This window comes from Meles meles, chromosome 2, assembly GCF_922984935.1.
Source record: "Meles meles chromosome 2, mMelMel3.1 paternal haplotype, whole genome shotgun sequence".
In the NCBI taxonomy this organism is placed as follows: domain Eukaryota; kingdom Metazoa; phylum Chordata; class Mammalia; order Carnivora; family Mustelidae; genus Meles; species Meles meles.
Genome location: NC_060067.1, coordinates 55,106,101 through 55,116,349, shown reverse-complemented (window position 1 = coordinate 55,116,349; position 10,249 = coordinate 55,106,101).

Genomic DNA, 10,249 nt, shown 5'->3' with positions numbered 1-10,249 from the left:
TGTCAGGAAATTATATTTCACTGCTATTCCTCCAAACCCCCATCTCCCTCTCCACCAAAATTCTAGTCTCTTAAACAAAAGACCTTCAGTATCATACACCTATCTACTTTTCCAGATCTTTTACTATTTTATATTCTACATAATGCTTCTCTGCCCATCAAACTAGGTACTTAACTTTCCTTTGGAAAATCTTATACATTCTTCCTTTCACTGTTTTTATTTGTCCCTATTTGTAATGTTGACCCTGCCCCACTCCACCTCCCTTAAATACCAGCTCACATCCCAAAATCTCACCTCTTTTACAAAGCTGTATATGACACTTTCAAGATGAAATGAACTCTCCTTTTTTAAAATGTTGGCAGTTCATCCTGGGTACTTTTCAATGTACTTATATATCTACCTCTAGTACCCTAGAAGTGCTGGACTTAGGAGTGCAAACCAAAATCAGTTTACTTCTCTCCTTGTCCCTCACTTTGCTGCATCATCCCTCCTCTTCCCCACCCAATACAGATCTCCCTTGACTTAAAATGGTGTTACCTTCCAAGAAAACCATCATAAGTTGAAAATATCATTAGTAGAAAATTCACAAATTATACCTAATCTATCAAACATACCTCAGTCTAGTCTACATTAAATGTGATCAGCACACTTATGTTAGTCTATAGTTGGGCAAAAGTATCTAAAAACACAAAGCCTATTTAGTAATAGTGCTCAATGTGTCATGTAATTTATTGACTACTGTACTGAAAGTGAAAAACACTGTGGTTGTATGGGAACATAATGGTTGTAAGTGTGTTGGTTGCTTGCCCTCATGACTGCTGGCTGACTGGGAGCTGTGGATCACTGTCTCTGCCCAGCATCATAAGAGAGTATGTATTTCATATAGCAGGTCTGGGAAGAGATCAAAGATCAAAATTTGAAGTGGGTTTTCTACAGAATGCATATTGCTTTCATACTATCATAAATCCAAAAAAATCTTAAGTCACACCATTGTAAATTGGGCATCTGTTTCTGAACTGATCTATAGCTTTTTTGGCCATTTTCATATATAAACGAAGTTTTATTTCTAGATATTCTTAGAAGTCCAGTCAAGCCTACATTAAGACTTCACTCTCTTTACTCTTTGCAGTGCAGTTCTAAGCAGCTCCCACCAGGTTTAGATGCAAACTTTCTAAAGAGAGTGTCTGACATCAAATCCCTTTGCCTTACCAAAGATGCTAGTCAAATTTTGCAAAACAAACAAACAAACAAATAAAAAAAAAAAACAACCCAAAACCCCCAAACCATTCAATATGTCCTGACCCAGTAACAGAATAAGATGGGTCTTTGAAATTCTATAGCTTACCAAATTAAAGCCTGATGTCAGTATCCCTTTTGACAAGCACACCACTCTCCCAGTGGAGTACCTTTCTGGCTTTCTACATTTGAGTTTGGGTTGGGGAAACCTAATAAGTAGTTTTGGAGGGGAAAACTTATATGGCACCCATTTCCCAGCTCCTCCCTTCGGACAGAAAGAAAAGAGTGGAATCCATCAATATAATATACCATGTTAACTTAAGGAAGGGGAAAAAAAACCCCAAACTCCTATGTGATCATCTCATTTGATGCAGAAAAAGCATTTGGTGAAAGTCAACACCTTTTATAAAAACTGAACAAATTAGACATAGAAGGAAACTACCTCAAAAGAATAAAGGCCATTTATGAGAACCCACAACTAATATCACATTCAGTGGTGAAAGTCTAAAAAGCTCTTCCTCTAAGATCAGGAAAAGACAAGGATGTCTGCTGTTGCCACTTCTCTTCAACATATACTGGATATCCTAGAAAGAGCAATTAGGGAAAACAAAAAAATAAAAATGAATCCAAATTGTAATGGGAAAAGTAATATTATTTCTGTTTGCAGCAACATTATCTTATATGTTGAAATCCCTAGAGATTCCACACATACAAAAACAAAACAAAACAACATTTCAGAACTAATAAAAGAATTCAGCAAAGTTGTAGGATAAAAATATCAATGCACAAAATCAGTTGCATTTCTTTATACTATATACCATACTATTCACTAACAGTGAACAATCTGAAAGGAAATTAAAAAACAAAAAACAAAAAACAAAAAAAAATTTCACTTAAAAAGCACCAAAAGGAAAGAATATCTAGGAGTAAACTTAACCATCAAGGCAAAAGGTACATATACAGAAAACTACAAAATATTAAATAAATTAAAGAAGACACAATTAAATGGAAAAACATCCTGTGCTGATGGATTGGGAGACTTAATATTGTTAAGGTATCTATAGCACCAAAAACAATTTGCAGCTTTAATGTAATCCCTCTCAAAATCCCATTAGTTTTTTTTTTTCAAAGAGGATTGCAAAATCCACCTTAAGATTTCATATGGAATCTCAAGGGACCACAAAAGGCCCCTTGAAAAAATGTAGAGTTGATGGTCTTATACTTCTTAATTCAAAAGTTATTATCAAGCTAAAATAATAAAAATAGCATGGCTAGTGGTAAAAACCATACAGATAGACAAATGGAATAGGATAGAAAACCCAGAAATAAACCCTCACATATGTGGTCAAATGATCTTCAACAAACATGACAAAACTATTTAATGGGGATAGAACAGTCCCTTCAACATATGGTGCTAGGAAAACTGAATATCCACATGTAAAGAATGAAGTTGCACCTTTATCAAACATCATAAACAAAAATTAACTGAAAATGGGTTAAAGACATTTTTTAAAAAAGTTTTATGTTCAGACGTAAAAGCTAAAATACCAAACTCATAGAAGGAAACACAGGGAAAAAACTTCCTGACATTAGTTTTGGCAATGGTTTATTGGATATAACACCAAAAGCACAAGTAACAAAAGTAAAAATAGATGCACTGACCTACACCAATGTTAGGAACTTGTGTGCATCAAAGTATGAAATCAGTAGAGTAAACAGGTAGTCTCTGGCATGGGAGGAGATATTTATAAATTATATATTTGATAAGGGGTTAATGTCCAGAGTATATAGTGGACTCCTATAACTCAACAACAAAAGCAAACAGCCCAATTTTAAAAATGTACAAAGGTCTTGAATACACATTTTCCCAAAGAAGATATGCAAATGGCCACAAAAACCATGACAAAATAATCAACATCACTAATCTGTGAAAACATAAATCAAACCACAATGAGATACTATCTTGCATCCATTAGGATGGCTGCTCTAAAAATCAAACAAAGAAACAAAAAAAAATAGAAAATAACAAATGCTGGCAAGGATGTGGAGAAATTGACACCCTTATGCATTTTTGGTCAGAATATAAAATGAGGTAGTCACTCTGGGAAAGAGTATGGGAATTTTTCACAAAACTGAACAAAAAATTACTAGGTGATCTATCCAGTTCATATTTGTGGGTATATACTCAAAAGAATTGAAAGCAACGTCTTAGAGATATTTGTCCATTCATATTTATAGCACTGCTATTTGCAACTGCAAAAAGGTAGAAGCAACCCAAGTGTCCATCTGATGAGTGGATAAATAAAATGTGATATTAAAGACAAAATTATGGAGTGCCTGGGTGGCTCAGTGGGTTAAGCCTCTGCCTTCCACTCAGGTAATGATCTCAGGGTCCTGAGATCAAGTCCCACATCAGGCTCTTTGCTCAGTGGGGAACCTGCTTCCCCTCCCCCTGCCTGCCTCTCTGCCTACTTGTGATTTCTCTCTCTGTCAAATAAATAAATAAACAAATCTTTAAAAAAAAAAGATAAAATTATCCTGACACTTGTAAAATAGCAATGGAAACTTAAATTCAAGACTATTTTAATAGGGGCATTTCAATAGGGAAAGAAATCAGGAATATAGGGACAGGTGGGGATTTACAGTGAATGAGTAGAGTGTGATAGTGAATTATGCAAGAGGAGGCATCAAGGGAAAGTATTCTTGATAAACCAACTTAGACTTAGTAGGATTCATGGTGAATGCAGGCCAAGGTCTAAAATATCAGGACGGGGAATGAGGAACATAACCAGGTATCAAGAGTGATTGGATATCAAGGGTTGAGTATTATGTCCATGTTGACTTAGGATACTTGCTAAGACTGGGCTGTGCAGCCTGGGCAAGGACAGAGGCCAAGATTGAGGCCTATTGAGAGGAAGGCTCAGAGGAACCTAAGTAAAGATTGGTGAAGGTGAGAGTCTTTGTCAGTCGTATTGTGAATATTAATGAGGGAAACCTCATGGAAGTGGAATTGGGAAGCTAGAAGGAGCCATACCACTTGACATCAGTTACAGAAGAATTGTCAGGTATAGACCCCACGAGACGAATTATGAAAGGGAAGGAATCATCAATTATAGACCTCAATAGGGAAGGATGTATATTGCATCTCCTACAAGGAAGAAGCTACCCCAGCCAAAGAGAAACTGTCTGAACTTCAGTTTCTCTGAAGTTCTGAAGAACTGAAGAAGAACTTCAGTTTCTCCAAAGAGAAACCCTGAACTTCAGTCGGGTTTCATGCAAAACAATCCCTCCCAGCTTTCTCTTATTTCTCCCTAAAACAATGTTTCTCTCTTCTGTTTTTTGGATTTACCTATGATTTTGCCATAGCTTGCTTGCCCCCAAATTGCAATTCTCTGCTATACTCAAATAGACCCATGTTTTCTGGTAGAGTAACTGATGGTTTTATATTTAAGGTTAACAGTAGATACATATAATGGAATATTATTCAGCTTTAAAAGGAAGGGAATTCTGATACATGCTTTAGCATGTGTGAACCTTGAGGATGTTGTGCTAAGTGAAAACAAGCCACACATAGGAAGACGAATACTGTATGATTCCACTTATGTGAGGTGCCTAGAGTAGTCAAATTAATAGAGACAGAATAATAGAGAGTGGTTGCCAGGGTCTGAGGAGAAGGGGATGTGAGGAGGTATTCAATGGGTATAAACTTTTAGTTTTGTAAGATGAAAGAGTTCTCTAAATTGGTCACATAGACGTACTTAACACTACTAAACTGTACACCTACAAAATTTAAGACAGTAAATTTTTTGTTACATTTAATCACAACCACAAATAAATTTAAATATTCTCAAAGTGTACATGCTTCTCATTGTTATCCATCATCAGTTAGATTTTAGAAATTTTAAGCCTTAGACCTATTACTTTAAAAGTCATCATCACATGTGACCAACATTGAAATTTACTGCATTGAAGTATATTTACTGTGACTGAATCTTCTTAATTCTGGTTGCTTAAAAAAAAATCTGTTGGAATACTTTAATCAAATATTTAATGAATGGAATCCATGAAACTTCAGATTTTTACACTTTCATTGAATTATAATTATTAAAAACAAAGCTTGCAAATGAGAAGTCAATGACATTAATCACAACAAAATCGAAGCAAGAATTTAACAAATTGAAGAATGTGTGCTCAAATATGTGTAGGATACAATTTTGAAATTCCCTATTTGTGCTTTGGAACATCTTGACTTAGAAAAAAATACTGGAAGGATGCCTGGATGGCTTCATAGGTTAAGCATCTGCCTTCTGCTCTGGGCATGATCCCAGGGTCCTGGCATCCAGCCCTGCATTGAGCTTCCTACTTAGCGGGAGTCTGCTTCTCCCTCTGCCCCTTCCCCACTCATGCTCTCTCTCATGTGCTCTCTCTCTTTCTCAAATAAATAAATAAATAAAATCTTAAAAAAAATCTTCATTGGAGTTGTTATTGGTTGAATTTGTATTTAATAACAGAATGAAACAAAATTGCTGAGGTCTAATTTTGCAGGATATGATTTCGATACATTAAAAAATTTGAATAGAGAAATTATTTAATGAATGTTACCCTGACATGATATTTGTTGAAGAAATATACTCTGAATAGAGAATAAAATCATACCTGGGAGACAATTTGATTTTTAATTTGTATAGTTTAATGTAGAAAAAACAATTGAGAATATGCTTCATTTTGTAGAATTTACTATGAGTTTTCCAGTTATCTCGGTACCTACAGAAAGAATATTTCCTCAAATACAAATGTCAGAGTCTGCATAGAGGAATTGAAAGGTTTTAACAGCTTCAGATTTATGAGCCACAAAATGTAGCTTTGAGACAAATTTCAGGCGTATCCTCTCCAATAGTTAGTATTACTGAACTTTAATTTTTAATATTCTTAATATGTTAAATGCTGTCTCATGGTAGAAAAAATGTACATTCTTGGAAATTTATTTCTATTTCTTAATGTTGTGCAGTCATATTTTTAAAATTAAAATTTCTGATTCTTTACTACTGATATATAATTTAAAAAACGGGGGCTAGAAATAAGATTCTTGGATTCAGATTTTTCCACAGTAAAATATAAATGTGATTTTGTGTTTTGTTCTTGTGAAATTGTACTTGAGAAGTCAGTTTGGGCAAGAAATTACCAAAACACACCTGAGTGGATTGGTTACCCACCTATTCCTCTCTGCCCCCATTTTGTGACAGCAGTCTAACTTCTTCTTAATAATCAGTTACTTCTGCCAAAATGGTGATTCCTTTCCTTCGCTGCTGGTCCCTGGACAAAGGGTCTCCAGGTGCTCGGACACCTGTTGTACCAATGATTCCATAGGACCTTTGCTGTGTCTCCTGAAGAATGTGTGCTCACTTGAGGTAACAGGGTCTGGTGATGTTCCATCTGCCACAGGGGGGCTGTCCTCCTTGGCAGCAGGGCATCAAGTGATCCATCTCCAGAACCCCTCATAGTACCTGATTTCTCAGACCACTTTCGGTGTCAGTTCTTGGTGGTTGGCATCACTAGACATAGATGCTAACATGGGGTTTAGCCTGCAGGATATTTATTAGGAATCAATTCCTTTGGAAGAAAAGGGAGGAAAATAAAATTGGGTCAAAGGTGACATTGAATCATATCAAAGGCCTGACAAAGCCTCTCCTAACCTAGCAAGGAGCCCTGGAACAAACATGAACCATCAGGGTTGTCCAGAGTTGGACCCAAATGCTTGGGCCTTAATACCAAGTACTGATCAATCATTAGATGTGGGCAACCCTAAGGAGGGTTGGCCCTGGATTTAGGGGTAGCAAATCCTGAAGAGACTTATAGCTCGAGTAGTTAAAGAAGATCTAGGTGGATGATCTCTGTATCTACCACTGGGATCTAGACTCTAAATTTCCCTCACTGTCTTCAGTATTTGAAGTTTTTATAGTTTGCTCTGTGATTTTTGATATTTCATTTATTCATTCTTCTAAGATCAGTAATAAAGCTCTATGGAAGAAGGAATACTCCCTCCACTGAAAGGAGCCAGGAAGACCCTCTTGCCACTGTCATAGCTCCCTGGACCCTCAGAGCCAGGACTTCATCCACATTCATATTGTGGTTTCCGTCTTGTCCATTTCATAAAACTGTTGGCCATCACCTTTTTTCTGATTTAAAAAACTCCAAGTAATCATTATGCTTCTATTCACTGATAGCCATTTAGACTGCCTGTGGCAATGCATGGGGAAGTAGTCAGGATTGTTTCAAAATTCATTTTAGCTCTTTGAGACTCCGTTTCCTCTTCTTAGATTTTATTCCACGAGGAAATCATTCTCTATCATGATTGTTTCTAGAACTGCCTACCCAAGAAAAAATGGCTTTGATAGATAACTACAGTGCATCATTATTAGGGGAAGAAAGTTTCCAGAATCTGACTTGAGTTTGAATCTCAGCCCTGTCATTTATCAGGCCTAAATGCTGGGTGAGTGAATTAATTAAAATAGGACTCAATTCATGTTCCTTAAAAAGTGTTTTCAGGGGCACCTGGGTGGCTCAGTGGGTTAAGCCTCTGCCTTCGGCTCAGGTTATGATCTCAGGGTCCTGGGATGGAGCCCTGCATTGGGCTTTCTGCTCCACAGGGAGCCTGTTTCCCTCTCTCTCTCTGCCTGCCTCTCTGTCTACTTGTGATCTCTCTCTGTCAAATAAACAAATAAAATCTTAAAAAAAATGTGTTTTTAAATTGCCTTGATATTTAGTTGTGTTGCTTAGCAATGATTATTTATATCTATTACCTTATTTGTGGTTTGAACTTGAGCTCAGGACTATATGATTCTTAGAACTTTTTTCTCTACTCCATGTAAAAACGTATTTATTATAATGTAACTTCCAGATGGTATTACAAAAAATGTTACTGATGGTCACAGAAATTTGAATTTAATATAATTTTTCCATGACACAAAATGTTATTCCTTTAAAATTTTTCTGGCCACTTAAAAATGTTAGCAAATGTAGGTCGATAAGATATTGTTCAGTTGGAACAATAACTGGTTGGAACTAAGGGATGGTGGAGATGCAAGAGAGATGATAAATGATGTGGGGAGCAAGGGGACGTACTGAGATACAGAGATAGAATAGAGACTGACATCAGAGAGAGACAAAGGCACATATTCACAAAAAAGGAGGAAAAGGTAGAGAGAGAGAAAACTGGCCTTGTGCTTTCCTTGAGGAATAGTAGTCCAAACCAATCTGATTTATAGGCAAGATGAGCTAGCTGACACATTTGGATATGGACAAACACAAGAACGATCAATCCCTTTATGCTGTCACTAACTAGAATTAGTTTATATTAGGGGTTACCAAACTACAGTGCACCAAATCCAGTCTGCCACCCATTTTTGTATAGCCTGCAATCTAAGAATATTTTAACATTTTTAGATTCCCAAAAAAATAAAAATAAACTTTTGTGGTATGTGAAAATGAGAAGAGATACAAATTTCCATCATCATTCATCAGCTTTTTTAGAACACAAGATGCACCCATTTGTGTACCTATTGTATTTACCTGGCTCCATGCAACAAAACAGAGTTAAGCAATTGTGACAGAGACTGTATGGTCCTGGTGTTTGGTGTCTCCCTGTCTATAGCCATACTCTTGGGGGATCCAAATTCTGTTTTATAATTTTCACAAATTTTAGGCACATGTGACCCATTTCTAGTGTTCAAGGAAAATGGAAGGTACTGACAACAACTCTCTGATAAGTGAAATCAATAAAGTTTCAGAGTCAGCGGGTGTAGGAACACTCAGTTTCCTGCCTGCCGTATGAGCCCAATTAGTCAACATCCAAATGGGTTATGCTCTGTGTCTTGCTTTGTGCCTGGAACATCTTGGCAGTTATCAAATCATTCATTAAACACACTGGTTCTCTATCATACATTTCTAGCTTTCTGTTTAATTGTATTTTTGCTTTTCTCTAAATACTTCTGTGGATTCATCTCATTCTCTTATTATTTCCAACATGTTGCTGAGCTGTACCTGAAGGTTAACACTTAAACGGCAGGGTGGGTAAACCGCAATTAAAAAAAAAAAATGCTATCACAAAGTTTTCCCAAAGAGTTGTGGGGATCTTCATTCAACATGTACTCTATCCCAAATTAAGCTTTCTTTTCCCTTGCTTCTTTCTAAGGGTTTCTTTCTTTCTTTTTTTTTAAAAAGTGATTTCAACATTTAGTTATCTGTGTTTTTTTCCTTTCACTGATCTTCTTGTTATCCTTCAGGTATGTCCCTTTTTCTTTATAGAAACAAAAAGTAAAACAGTAGAAAAAGAAAATAAGTTTTAACTAATTTCTTTTTAAAACAGCTTTATTGAGGTATAATTGATATACAAAGAACTGCGTATATTTAATATATACAGTTTGATGAGTTTGGACATATGCAAACACTTCTGATATCATGATCATAATCAAAACAAGATACATATCCAGCACCTTCCAGAATGTTCTTGTGTCCCTTTGTTTTTTGTTTTCATCTTTTTTTTTATTTTATGAGTTGTTCAGTGGGTCTTAAGTTTCAGTAATGCCAGATGGATTAGTTCTGGAGATTGATGGTGCAGCATATTGCATCTAGTTAACAATATAGCATTGTGTATTTCAAAATTTGAGAGAGAGAGTAGATTTCATGTAAAGTGGTCTTATTACACACACACACTCACACACACACACACACACACACACACATTCCTGTGATTTCTTAGGTTAAACAGTAAGGTGAAAGAAAGGAAGCCTAGGATAATCTAATTTTCTATTACAATGATTGGGATGAGCACCTCACCCTAATGGTTATTAGAACTTAAATGCAACTATCTATATTTTTGCTTGTTTTTTTTTTGTTTTTTTTTTTTGCTTATTTTGCTTATATCTTCTCATCTACAGAGGGTTGAATAATGCATCTTTAGAAAGGCAGTACCTTCATAGCTCATAGTCAGATGGAGACTTAGTAAGTATTATGA